Below are 14,036 nucleotides of genomic sequence, written 5' to 3'. Positions count from 1 at the left end.
ATTCTTAATTAAAATTCGATTTCCATGCTTGAAAGAATATCAAATTGAAATCATACAAATATGAATTAAGGATTCTCTTAAACAGAAATTCTGTTCTAGGAAATTCTTAATTAAATTTCCATTCCATCCATGAAAGCTTTCTTCTTTGTCTGCTGCACTCAGACCGACCTCACTTGAACCCTTGTTGCGATTACAAAACGTGGCAACATCCACTTAGAGCTGACCTCTTGGCAAGTGCAAAACAAAAGCGAAAACATGTCAACGGCGAAAGGAAAAGAAATGAAACAAAGCTTCAAATGACAAACATTTAACGATTTTTCATAATTTAAAGCATTTTTCATAATTTTTTGTGCATTTCTGCTTTGTCTTTATGCGTATTTTTTGGTGTATTTTTTATGCTTTGCTATTTGCTGTCGTCTTTTTTAATGTGGTGCTAAGAAATCTCGCATTTGCACTTTGAAGGACGCAAAACAACAGCAGACTATGGAGCGGAGGGGAGGGGCGAAGGCAGAGAAGAGTAATAATAATAAAATGAAGGAAACGTAGAGAAACAAAAATAAAAGAATAAGTTGAAGAAAAATGACTGAGACGTGCCTCGTATGCAAATATTTGCAAAACGTAGACTAATAAGTGGAAAGGGAGACTGCCCGAGGGGTTGAAGAGGGGAAGAAGAAGAAGGGATGGGGGGAGAGACTACAACAAAGCCACAGTCAGAGTGAGAGAGCTAGAGTGGCCTTTGCCAAAGGGAAATCCTTCAAGCGCCTGGCCTGAGCTTGGCCTCATGATAGTCGTCGTGTCGCACAGGAAACACTGTGTTGCCCCTTGCCTTCCTCCCCCGCTTCCACCTCGCACAGCTGGCTAGAAGCAGGCCAGGATGTCGAAGGATGTTGCAGAGGCAGAGGCAAGGTGTGCGTCGACCTCGAGGCACAAATGAGAACGGAGCAGAGCGCAGATAAAAATGCAGAAAGGCAACCCGAAATGAGTTGCACCCATTTCCCACTTTCCTTCCTCTCTTTACCACTCTCCTTTCCCTCAGCTCGGCACATTTTCATGTGCTTGCGTGTGCTCAAGTGCGAATTTTGAGTCGAGACGAGTCGAGGCTTAATCTGCTTGGCATCAACAAATACTTTTCATAAATTAAACAATCATTTTTCTTGAATTTATTGCAACAACAGCAACAACAACAGCAACAATGTCTGGCGCAATCTTTCAAAATTTCAATTGCCTTGCCTCGAGTGTGAGACTGTGTGTGTGTGTGGGTGTGTGTGTATGGATGAGTGTGTTGGAAAAATGAAACAAATTTCATTGCATAATTCATTACACATTTTGGGCGGCAACAACGAGGCAATTGGGAAGCTGTCAGAACGGCGCCTCCTGCAGCTTCTTCTCCTCCCCTCCTTTTGCCATTTGGCATGGTCATAAATCTTTTGACATATGCGTTGCCATAACCATATAGAGAGCACACACACAGAGAGTAGAGAAGGAAGGAAGAGGAGAGGAGGAGAGAAAGGTCGTCCAACGAGCTGAAAAAATGCGTATTAAATTTTTATTGTTTGTTCCAATGTATTTTTTTGTTTCTCTCGCCGCTCTTCTGATTGTTGTTATTGTATTTGTGCTGACATTTCGCAGTTAAACGAATAACAAACAATAAACTTGACAAAGCCTATAAACAATTTACGCCACGACGAGAGGAGAGGAGAGGAGTGGGGGCGTGGCTAAGCCCCGCGAGTGCTTTTCAATTGTGCAAAGGGTTAAAGCGAAATGCAAATTCATTTAACTCACTCGCTGACAAGTGACTAAAACAATAAACACACAAAATGCTTGACTAAAATACCAACAACAACAAAAACCACAACAACAATAACAACAACAGCAATAAAAGTAGCTGAGTGGACGAGCGATCAATCGAGCAACCATCAAGTGCAACAGCAGCAGCCACATCAGCATCCTCCAAAATAACCGAGTCGAGGAGGAGGAGGAGAACCCATAATAATAAAGGGAGGAAGCAATTGAAACGATTGGCAACACTTTTACGAGTTGCCAACTACTTTTTACAACGAATTTTCATTATTGCACAAGGTAAGCGGCTCATTCCATTTTCACTATTTCCACTATTTCTACCTTCTCCACATTCCACTTTGCACTCTTCACTTTCTCGTTACTTTCGCCCATTCGCTGCAGCTTTCCCCGACTGCAGTTTATTATTGGGTTTAAAATTCGGACTTCAACTCACTTCTCCAAGGGCCAATTCGATTTGCAGCAGTAAAGTTGCAAGTACGAGGAAAAGAGGAAAAGTTCAACATTAGTTTTCCCTGCCGAGTTTCCACTGTTGTTAAAACAATGCACAACGCAAAATGTTGTGAAACAACAAACATTATCGAAGCTAACTGCATTTTTGTTAAATTCCAACTGCAACTCTATAGACATTTTTCGTTTACTGCAGAATTCTCTCTCTCTAATGTCTTTCAAATGAAAACAATTGATCAACTGAAGGCAGTTCTTTTGTTTTCTATCCACTTTCCATTAAACTAGTTGAACATTGCGTAAAACAGATTCGTACTTACATGCTGCCCAAAAAAGTATGCTGCACTTTTTGTTCCAGTTTTTCGGGGTTGTTTTCAAATCAAATGCAAGTGTATATCTGTAAAACGAATGAAAAAATAATTAAAGAAGAGTATTTTATGATTAAGTCAGATTAAATCTACATTTCTTACCAATAAATATTTAGTTGAACATTGCGTAAAACAGATTCGTACTTACATGCTGCCCAAAAAAGTATGCAACATTTTTTGTTGCCAGTTTGTTTTCGAGTTTTTCGGTGTTGTTTTCAAATCAAATGCAAGTGAATATCTGTAAAACGAAAGAAAAACTAATTAAAGAAAAGTATTTTATGAATAAGTCAGTTTAAATCTACATTTGTTATCAATACATATTTATTATTATCTATCCACTTTTCATTAAACTAGTTGAACACTGCGTAAAACAGATTCGTACTCACATGCTGCCCAAAAAAGTATGCTGCACTTTTTGTTCCAGTTTTTCGGGGTTGTTTTCAAGTCAAATGCCAGTGAATATCTGTAAAAAGAATGATAAGTAATTAAAGAAACGTATTTTATGAGTAAGTCAGATTAAATCTACATTTCTTACCAATAAATATTTAGTTGAACATTGCGTAAAACAGATTTGTACTCACATGCTGCGCCAAAAAGTATGCTACACTTTTTGCCAGTTTGTTTTCGAGTTTTTCGGGGTTGTTTTCAAATCAAATGCAAGTGTATATCTGTAAAACGAATGAAAAAATAATTAAAGAAAAGTATTTTATGAATAAGTCAGATTAAATCTACATTTCTTATGAATAAATATTTATTATTGGCTGTCTATTAAATTAACCTATTTATGCTTATAAACTGTAACTTTAACTTCCACTTTTGAATAATAATAAATTGCTACCTCTCAAGGTAATTGAAGTGCTGCTCTCAATGTGCACTTCATCACACATGTTGATGAACTCATTTTTTTGACTTGCTGACCTGCTTCTCGACGAAGGTTGCCCTTCTGGCTTGGCTCTTTATTATGATTATCGTTTCCTTTTTAAGCTGTCAGCTCAATTAAATGCTTCTTTCTCCCCTCGCTGCTCGCAATGCATTGCCACATAATTAAGAGAACTTTGCTCCCGTCACAAAAGCAACTCTCCGACCACTTTTACGAGTGGATCGAGGGGTCGGGCAGCCAAGAGAGAGCTCTCGAATTGGAAGCACATGTCCAATCTGCTGGCTTATATCATCTTTCAACTTGACTGTGCGAGTGTCTGATGTTGGGAGGCACTTTCGAAAAACGCTGACAGGCTGCATACCCCCCTTCCCCCCTTAAAAAAGTCTGTCGCTCTCTACATGTGTCCCTCTCTTCAGTCTCTTTCCTCGCTGCGTTGTAACTGGCCCGAAAAAAAGTTGTTCAAGTTACTATTCAAACGCTTTTCAGCAGCTGCCGCACCAAAATCCCTTTTTAATTTTTCATGGCTGCCTCCCCTTCTGCACTTCATTCACTCAAAGTCAGCGCAAACAAAAAAGCCAGCCGAGGGAGGGGGGAGGGAGCAACGAGAGAGACAAACAGACACACAGACACACACACACACACATACACACATACAAACACAATGCATATGCATATATTGTAGCTGGGGGTCTGCGGAGCATATTTAACCCATTGCAAACACATTTGCATGCACTCAACTCGACTCCGTTTGGGAGAAGAGGAGGGGAGAGATGGGGGAGGGAAGAGAAGACTGAGGTTAGGAACTGGTTTGGGGTTTCGCTTGCGGTCGAAAGTCCCGTCTGAAGTCTTGTCCTGCGTCCAGCTGCCATTTTGCATTCTCAAATTCAAATTCTCATATGTTAAGCGTGAAAAATGACTTGAGATGGGTTGAACTGCCTCCGCTTTGCGCTTCTCTCTTTCTCTTCTCCTCTCCTCTCTCTAACTCTATCGCTCTGTTTGCTGGCCTCAAACTGCCCAGTGGACTGACAAAATATTTGCATAGTAAATGGTTTTATTATTAACTGTGTAAACTTTTATTTTAGAGGCCCTTAACTTCTCCCTTCGCCATCGTTTACTCCTGAAAATGTGGCCGCAATTTTCATAAAATGTTTTAACAAACTTGTTAAAATATTTGCCAAGTCGCTGGAGCTAAGCAACCCGTCAATGGGCTCCGCTGGTCAACGCTGCCTGCAACGTATGCTCGGCTAGGCGTATGCACAATAAAATTAAGCGACTCTCGAAAGCTGATTAACTAAGAGATACCCTCTTGAATTGTGGCTTTATTTAAGCTTAAAGCATTGACAGTTTGTTAAACTATTTCAACTTCTGAAATCTTCCACTATTGATCCCATTTTCCACCCCTTTCCTCACCCCTAACTACCCCTTGAATCGCATTTGGTTTACTGGGTATAATCAATTAAATCTTTCGCACGCTTTTAATTAAAATTTCCCTCGAGTTACATAATGAAGTTAACTCGTTTTTTTTTTATTTCGGTTTTGATGTGGACTATGACGATGTGGCGCGCAAGTTTGCCTTTTAGCCACGCCCACAATGCCACAGCTTTGGCGCGTTTGCCGCCTCCTGTCGCCACTCACGTAAATAAAGCGCGAAATTTAAAGCTTGAATCTCATTAAAATGGTTTTATTGCCACATTGGGAGCAGCCAGTAAAAAGGGGTAGACAGGAGAGGGGAGGGGGTTCAGTGGGAGGCGGGGGGCGTGTGCAGCTTCCATTTCGTTACACATTTATTTTCTCGCTCATAGTTTCAATTTGGAGCGTTGGCAGCGCTGCGCTGCGCTGCGGGTGTCAATTTCATTGAGCGCGCTTTGAAGTTGCCACGAAGTCGCACAGTCCCTGAGGGAGCAAGAGGAGGGGGGGAGAGTGTGGTGGTGCTGTGGACAGACAATTCGCATTGACACAATTGAAATCGATGGCAGCCAAAGAATAAAATACGAGCAGACAAAAACTATAGGGGCGTGTGTGTGTTTTGCCTCAATAACCAAACCAAACCAAACCTAAGCTGAGCGCCCGAGTTGCCACAAATGTTGCCTCTATCCCTGCCCCCTTCTCTTCCTCCTCATCGTCCACACTTTGCGGCCAATATGCAAAACCCAAAAAACCGTTCAACTCAATTTGCGGCACTTTTTTGGCATTTTTGGGTTATATTTTTTTGTGTGCAGTTCTTTTCGGCTTTTGTCGTCGACGTCTCCCATGCAAAGTTTCTATTTTTATAACTCGCGCGAACGCGTCGAGCGAGCGAGCCAATAATTTTCATTTTAAGTTGGCATTTTTGGTGGCTGCCACACGCAGCAACAGCAGTGCCACAGTCTCCACAGGAGTCACAGCTGCGACTCTCTTTTTTTGTTCTTTTGGGATCGTCGAACAAGGACTTGGCCTCCGTTTTGGGAACCGTTTATGCGGAAAATTACACTAAAATAGACACAAAATGCTTTTTGTGGCTGGCGGTGGCAACAGCCATTGGCAACAAATAAGCACAGCAAATGCCACCGCCAGGCAGCAGCCAACAGCCAACAAATTGAATGTGGCTTAGCTTTTGCCCCAACTCCATTCGCATTCTACACGCATTCATTCTGCTCTCACTCACTCACTCACTCCTCTACCTCTCTCTCTCTATTACACTCTGTGACGTCATCAATTTCGTCTAAGCTTTCAATATTGAGCTGCTTTAAATAAGCGACTGAAAGCAAATTTGTTGAAAGGGGTGCTTAAAGGCCTTGCCAGGCAAAGTTGGCCCAAGAGAAGCGAGAAAACATTTAAGGTAAAATATTGTCAGAGTGCTATTAAGGTTAAATTTTAGTGCCTCATACTTTTGTCTACGAAAATAACTTTACTTTTTGAAAATTAAAACTAACTACAGATTGTAGTCTTTCTTCTAGATCATTTTTTAAGTGAAATATTGTCAGATTTCTATTATGGTTCAATATCTGTGCCTCATACTTTTAACTATGAACCGAACTTTATTATTTGGAAATTAAAACCTAACTAGTGACAACGACATATAAAATCTTTACAGTTTGTAATCTTTTTATAGATCAAGGTATCTTTGCTTAAGCTCAATGCAAGTGAATCGCCATTAAGGTTGAGTGCGGTAGTATTCTTAAAATATACCGAGTTAGTGTATCACAAAAATACTACAAATATACCTACATATAAGTGGTATATTACTAAAGTCATACATTCAAAATATACCAAATGAATATACCGCAAAAATACTATAACATGCCAAAGGCTAAAATTGACATATTGACATAGTACTGCATTTAAAATAAAACATACGAAATTAATATACCGTAAAAATACTAAAATATACCAAATGAATAATTGGTATATTTATATAGTACTATATTAAAAATATACCATCATTTATAAAATATACCTGATTATATCCAATTTTCTGGAGGCACAAAGTTATCATACCTTTCTACCCTATGGGTATCGGGTAGAAAAATCAAAGTATAATTATGAATATTAAGGCAGCAAAACTATGTTCAACGAAACCTCAAATGAAGTGATTAAACATATAAACTCCACTTCATTTTAAAGCCTCGCTATTTGCAGCCGCCTGCAGCAAGGTCATTTCTATTCTGAGCTAGCTTTAGAGTATTAATATCTCAATTCGTGATTTGATAGCGTTGATCAAATTAACCTTTTGGCCTATGGATGCTTTTAGCGTTGTCCGTCATAATTAGTTGATTTCGATTGGTTTTTGGCTCAACTTTGGCATTCAAATTATCAAATTTAGTCAGCTTTCACAGCGTTTTCCTTTCTCCACTCTCCCCTCACTTTTGAATGTCCTTGCGCGGCGCTCTTTACAGTTTTTCCATTTTTAAACACTCACACATGGCTCGTTGGCATATGAAAAGCCCATTAAAACATCATTCAGCCAGTGACAGTCTTCCCCTTGTTCCTCCTCCCTTCGCTGTTCTCATTGCCATTTCCCTAGGTGACAGTTAATTTTAACTGCGAGTGACGGAGAATGTCGAAAAAAGCCAAATAAAAACTGCATTAAAAATTGGCTAACAAAAAAGACGAAAAAAAGAAATTAAAGGCCAAGTAAATTTGGCAGTTGGCACATGGCGAAAAAAGAGAAAAAGGAGGAGAAATAGAGTGCGAGGGAGATGCGAAAAGTTTGTTGCATTTAATTGTTTTGAGAGCAAAAAGTGCAGCCAGCCAGGATAAATTTGCCTTTTTCTGCTGTTATTTGTGTAGTTGACTCGTTCGTAGTTGTTGTTGTTGTTTCCAGTTGTCTGCAGCAGCAGCTACACAACTACAGCAGAAACAACAGTGGAACACACACACACACACAAGACAACTAAAACAACAACTGCAGAGGCAGAGGCAGAGACAGATTTTGAATCAGAGAATCAGAGAAAGAGCGAGTGCAACAATCAAGAGTAAATATAAATAAAAAGCCAGGCAAAAGTTGTGCTGAGCCAGGACGAAGAGACAGGCCACTTATGCATGTCCTGTTGGCACCACACACACACACACACACACACACACACACGGATGCACACACAGAATTACACACACAAAGGGCTGACAAGATATGTAGGGCTAAAGACGAGACCTGGACGAGACGGTGCAGAGAGTTGGCTGACAGCAGCGAGACGTAAAGAGGTGAGAGAAGGAATGATGAGAGTGAGTTGAGGTGAGGAGTAAAGGAGTAAAAGGAGACAAAGCATCGCTTGTGAGTGCATATAATCTGAGGCTCATCATCTGCAGCTGAAAGCAGAAACAGGGAGGAAGGGAGGAAGGGAGAGAGAGGAGGCTGCAAGGGGAGGCAGTTGCATGGAGTAAGCAAAACAAATCCTTGCCAAGACACATATGCATATCCTTGCACGTATGTTACATATGGCCTGCATGTCTGTGTCCTGGCCTGGCTTATACCAGCTCTCTCTTTCTCTCATTCTCTCTCTTTCTCTAGCTGTCTGTCTGTGTGCGAAAAACAATGCAATTCTTCCGCACTTTTTGCCTGCTCGCTCGTTTGTAAGCAAAAGTCCTTTAGCACAAATTTTTGTATGCTCCTCGTCATAAAAAGCACAACAATCTCGCTCCTCCATCTCTCTCTCTTCCACTCTCTTGCACTCTCTTTCTCTCACTCTGCCTTTAGGTAAATATGGAATACGTGCGAGTCTCAAGCTCAAACTCATATGCAAATACAAGAGTAGACAAAATGCGTTTCCGCATTAATGCGTTTTGTTTTGGCCATCCCAATCCCCATTCCCGTTCCCAACCAGTCGAGGACTTACACCAGGACATCCAAATGGATATTAGTTGTCACAGTGAGTGAACACACACACACACACAACACTCACACATTTGCAGACACACACCACAGCAGTTCATCCTTCTAGTTAGTTATGCATAATACGACTACTGTCTCAACTGTCTGTTTGCCCATAAATGAAAACTAAACTAGAGGAATGATCTCAAATTAAATGAAAACTTGTGTTGTCCGACTAAAATGACACTAAATCCCACTATATGATTGCCAGTCAGTACGCTTTCGATATATTAAATATTGCATTTTCTTAGACTTACCATAATGTTTACCTTCAACAGAATGACACTGGTTCAAAGAGGATCTAAAAGCAGAGAAACATGAAGATATTATTAACAATTTTCGAGATAAAGTTTGTTGAACAACTTTTGGCAAAATGTAGGCTATTTTAGTTATAATCAAAATGTACTATTTCAATTACAATTTCATATTAAAAGTAATATATTTAAATCTTAGTTAATGTGGCTTAAATATAATCTTCTAAAGAATCATAGAAATAAATTAATTCACTACTAAATAAGATTATATCTCCGCCCAAAAATCAGGTTCACAGCTAAAACATTTTTCGTCTTTACTCAGCTCATCAATAAAAAAGTCTGTTATTCATTAAAAGACTTTCGCGTTATCTAGGGATTTGCCAAGATTTAAAGCTTTTCATGCCAAATTAATCAGATTAACTAATCCCACTAATTGCTGGGCGTAACTTTTGAAAACTTTCGACACCTTAAGAAGCTGCTGTGCAAACTGTGAAACGTAAAATGTAAAGTGTAATGTGTAAATAGGAAAGGAGTTGAAATATTAAGGCATCTTTCTCTCACTCTCAGGTACACAGTTCAATTAGCGTCTGGCAAGGATTTATCGCTTTAGCTTCCTGAGGGAGCAAGAAGAAGACGTGAGTTTTTGCCTGTGTTAGTCTCAGCCTCAGTTTGCATCATAATCAACTTTAATTTTCGTTCCCTTTTATCTCACTCGAGAGTTATCTAAATTTAGTCAGACAAACAAACAAACACATGCACATTCATGCACAAACACGCACACTCATGCAGCTGGTGCGTGTCTCTAGCTAAATGGAACAGAGAAAGGGAAAGAGCGGGAGGAAGTGAGGAAACTGTGCTTGGGCTTTATGTTTTTGGAGCAAACCAAGTTTGTGTCGCGTTCATCATTTTGCATATCCAACCGCATCTTGACTAATGCATGCAGGTATAAGAGTGTGTGAAAGAGAGAGGTATATATGTGTGTGTGAGAGAAAGAGGGAGAGAAATGTGTGCTGGTCGCATTCATTTGGCTTCGGCTGCGGCTGCCTTCCAATTAAGTACGCAGAAAATATAAAACGCTGTCAAGGACAAATGTGCATTTTAATTAAATTTTTAGCCGTTTCTCTGCTGCATCTCTCTCGCTCTTTCTCTCTCTGACTTGCTATCTCTTTCGGCATGTGCCCATTTCGCGTGTCCGTTTCTCAAGCCACTTTCTGGTTTAAAAGGCGCATTCGTTGCGCCTGCCACAGCAATAACAAGTATACGCACTGCAGCCCCAGCCTCACTTTCTTGGCTGTCATAAATCACTTGAGTTGCCTCAAAATGTGCATCTCTCCAAGAGGGCTGAGGGCTGAAGGTTGTTGGTTGTGGGCGTGGCTATGGTGTGTGTAACTGCGCAAAATGCTCGAGCGCCAAATAAAATGGCAACGTGCAAAATGCTGGCCCAAAAAAACTTAACTCAACTCGCACAGAAAGTGGAAGAAGAGAATAAACTTTTCGTATTTTCCGACGAAAATTCCAGCTTTCCACTTTCCCTCGTTGTTGCGATAAAGCGTGCCAAGCAAGAGATACATATTAATTGCTGTTCTTCTCAGCCAACAACAAGAAGACAATGCCAACAACTTGTGCGTTTTTGTGTGTTGAAATGCTAAACAGCAAAACTTCGTGTTGTTTGCTTGTTGCTTTTACTGTTGCTGTTGCCTTTGCTTTTGTTGCTGTTGCCTTTGCTTTTGTTGCTGTCGCTAACAAATGGCCAGAGCTTAGCTGCTGCAAGAAACATGGCAACCATGGCAACCCAACTGAACCCAATCCCAAACCCAAACCCAAACCAAAAACGCAAAACCAAAAACCCAAGAACTAAACTAACAAGCGCATTGGGACTGCGTCTGTGACAGCGAGCAGAATCTGAGAAAGGGAACGAGAATGCGGATGAGAATCAGAGTGAGACTGAGAATCAGTTCTGAGCACTCTCTTGATGGTCAGTGGCGGCATTTAAGAGGGGAAAGAAATGTTGGAAGACAAGAATTCCGTCTTGTCAAATTTGCAACATAAGTAAATGACAATTGCTAAGCAAATAAAATAAAATAGCTTAAGCTTGAGCTGGAGTTTATTAAACGCAAAATACTAGCAAAGTAAATTAATGTCTTACTTAAAATTTCTTACAACAATTGAATTCTTTTAAGCTCTGTGAAGTGAGAAAACTTTTTATAATTGAAGTGAAACTTCTTTGATAACTGAATGAATTACAATTATTAAAAAAGTTGCACTTCAATTTTATAATGTTTTCTCACTTGACAAAATATGCAAAAATCGAATTCTTTTTAATTGGTTTGAAGCCTATTTTCATTCATTCAATAACTAAATAAATTCCACTTTTATTTAAAAATAAAATGCCTACATTTTTGTCAACTTTTAATTAAGTTGTTAACATTTTCTTCAACTAAATTGTATACTCAAATTCTCAAGGTTCATCTACTCAAGTCAAGCAAAAGCATGCTTTATATTTACGCAGAAATATGCTGCATTTTATTTGGTCTTTGCCACTCTATTCTACCATAATAGTATCAAGTCTAGTTTTGTCGAGTGTTCCGCTTTCCATTAGCTTTGAGTGCTCATCACAAACACTTTGAATGCGCTGCGTTCACTTGAGAAATGTATCTGCTCTTCTCTATCTCTATCTCCCACTCTTTCTCTCATTCTCTATCTTATTTCTTCAACATTTCGGGAAGCTGTGTCGCAATTCATTAACTCTCAACATCTTCCTCAAGTTGGCAAATGTCATTTCAATTGCAACTCACTCAGCTAGCTTCTCCCCCTCCTCACCCGCTGTCTCTGGCCACCCCCTTTTCATCACTTCCCCCTCCTTCACTGCTCGCTGCTTTAGCTGAAATGTTGTCTTGTTGAATTATGCCACGACGCACTTAATCATTTGCGTTTTCTTTGCCGCATCCGAAAAGTTTTTGCATGCCAACGATTTTCACTGTTTGTTGTTTGTTGTTTTAGTTCTTGTTATTGTTGTTGTTGTCTCTCGTTACAGTTGTTCTCGCCTTTCTCGCTAGTTGCAGCAACAGCAGCAGCAGCCGCATATTTCTAGTTGTTTTTTGGCCATTGCCAAGTTTCAACGCTAAAGACCGCAAAGAGCATGAGACGTTGTTACTTTGCTGTACTTTGCTGCCTGTTGTTTTTGCCCGCTGTCAAAACTAAGCAAGTGTCGCCCCAGTTAACAGTCATCGCTCCCTCTCTTTCGCTCTCCCCCTCTCACTCTGTTGTCTGTCTGTGGGTCAACATTTCAGAGCTAACCACAATGAGCCACTTGAGAAAACTTTGGGCAAACGACGAATTTAACTAAGAACTTTTGGCGTTTGCCACTGCGGTTGCTCCCCATAGCACCACCCACCACAGCACTACCCACTCACTACCCACAGCAGCACCCACACTCTCTCTACATACGTAGTAAGTCAATAGAAACAGGTCCTACCGCAACAAACTCGAGCTCTGCTCTCTCGCATGTGAGTTTGTGTTTGTGTGTGTTGTTATTTGTTGGGCATGCGGGTCGTATGATTAATATTAAAGTTGCCACAGAGTGAAAATTAAGCTGGGCACCAGCTACAACGACGACAGGCAGCATAAGTTTTGCCGAGCACGCAGCTCAACAAAGCGAAAGAAGGGGGCGAAAAAAAGGGGGCAGAAACTAAAGCAAAGACACGCAAAATGTTGGCGGTCCTCAGGGCAGCAAAAGGGAAGGAGGGAGGCAGGAAGGAGGCAGGTTGAAGGACGACTGTTGCCAACGTTTAAATCAGATAAACATTTCGTCTTGCTGGGTGTTGTTGTTGTTGTTTGTTGTTGTGGGGCGGGGGGTGTGGCAGTTGCTGGTGTGATAAAGCTGCAGGCGGCAACTTAATTTCTTTTTCTGCGCTTTGTTGTTGCTGTTTGCTGTTGTTACTGGGAGTCAGAAAGAACTGAAGCTCAAATAAACAAGACATTTGCTCTCGTTGTTGTTGTTGCTCTCGTTGTTGTTGTTGCCTTGTGCCTTGTGTTGTTGGCAGGCTAAAAATAAAAACGAAATTCTCGTGAAAATCCCTGACAGTCACTTCACGTTTCATGTTTCACGTTCACCAACAACAACAACATCGAGTCCCCCCTCTTGCCATGCTCCAATGCGGCGTATGAGTGATTTGTTTCACATAATAAATCTGTGTACGTTTGTGTTTGTGTGCGTGCTTGCGTGTTGTCGATTTCTATGTCGTGTGCTCGTGTGTTCGGGGGCGTGTATTTGTTTATTCATAAGCGCATTTCGTTGTTCAACAAATTTCTGGCCATAAAAGTTGCCTTAATGTGCCAAACAAATAAATACCATGATGAGAGAGCAACAAAGGCGAAATCTGCTTAAATATTGCAGCTTGATTGCCGCTTCCCACCTCTAGCTCGCTCCCATCTGAAGTTCATAGTCATTGAAGTGCACGCAAGCCACACAAAGAGGTGAAGAACTTGTCGTGACTTTGTCTGCGATTTGAATGCATTCAATCGTTTCACTGCACACTCAAAGCAGCAACAGCAAATCAACGAATCGAGCTGAGCAAAGAATATCATTAAACAGCTTATAATTAAATTGAAACTATACTATAATTTACAGCATGCTTAAACGATTAGCTAAATGGCATAATTAGTAATGTTCAAAGTGAAGAAAACATGCTAGAAGTTAACAAACTTCTGGATTAAGCCAAGATACATTTGAAAACTCTTTTCTTTCTTTTGCTCAACTTCAATCATTTACTCGATTATTGATTTGACACAAAACTAAATCGATTAACTATCAATATATATTTTCAATATGTTTTGTTGGCTTCCTCTTAAATTCGCTTCAAAGTGCTTTCGAGTTGAGCATCTGTTGTCGCATAGTATCGTAAAAAAAAGCATTGCCTACTTATTGGGGCATTCATCAGACG

At 40.3% G+C, this 14,036-nt stretch overlaps 1 protein-coding gene and 2 long non-coding RNA genes across 10 annotated transcripts in view; 2 read left to right on the top strand and 1 right to left on the bottom strand.

Annotated features, from left to right (window-relative positions):
* The window catches only part of LOC133841104 (uncharacterized), a 75,065-nt gene that overhangs the window by 31,487 nt on the left and 29,542 nt on the right, over positions 1 to 14,036 (top strand). The window lies entirely within an intron of this gene.
* LOC133841138 (uncharacterized) overlaps positions 1 to 14,036 on the top strand; it is a 37,040-nt gene that overhangs the window by 1,547 nt on the left and 21,457 nt on the right. For all 3 annotated transcript variants that reach the window (XR_009894274.1, XR_009894273.1, XR_009894272.1), the window contains exon 2: positions 1,630 to 2,079. This is a non-coding gene — a long non-coding RNA (uncharacterized LOC133841138). The remainder of the gene's footprint in view (positions 1 to 1,629; positions 2,080 to 14,036) is intronic.
* Positions 1 to 14,036, bottom strand: part of LOC133841120 (uncharacterized) — a 42,787-nt gene that overhangs the window by 9,744 nt on the left and 19,007 nt on the right. For 2 of the 6 annotated variants that reach the window (XR_009894262.1, XR_009894267.1), the window contains exons 2-5: positions 9,097 to 9,140; positions 3,194 to 3,280; positions 2,761 to 2,850; positions 2,565 to 2,641 (exon numbers count right to left, since the gene is read on the bottom strand). This is a non-coding gene — a long non-coding RNA (uncharacterized LOC133841120). The remainder of the gene's footprint in view (positions 1 to 2,564; positions 2,642 to 2,760; positions 2,851 to 3,193; positions 3,281 to 9,096; positions 9,141 to 14,036) is intronic. The other 4 variants (XR_009894264.1, XR_009894263.1, XR_009894270.1 and 1 more) reach the window with 2 other exon arrangements.

This window comes from Drosophila sulfurigaster, chromosome 2L (assembly GCF_023558435.1).
Source record: "Drosophila sulfurigaster albostrigata strain 15112-1811.04 chromosome 2L, ASM2355843v2, whole genome shotgun sequence".
In the NCBI taxonomy this organism is placed as follows: domain Eukaryota; kingdom Metazoa; phylum Arthropoda; class Insecta; order Diptera; family Drosophilidae; genus Drosophila; species Drosophila sulfurigaster.
The sequence above is the reverse complement of the archived record's forward strand: the minus strand, read 5'-3'. Positions and strand labels throughout refer to the sequence as shown.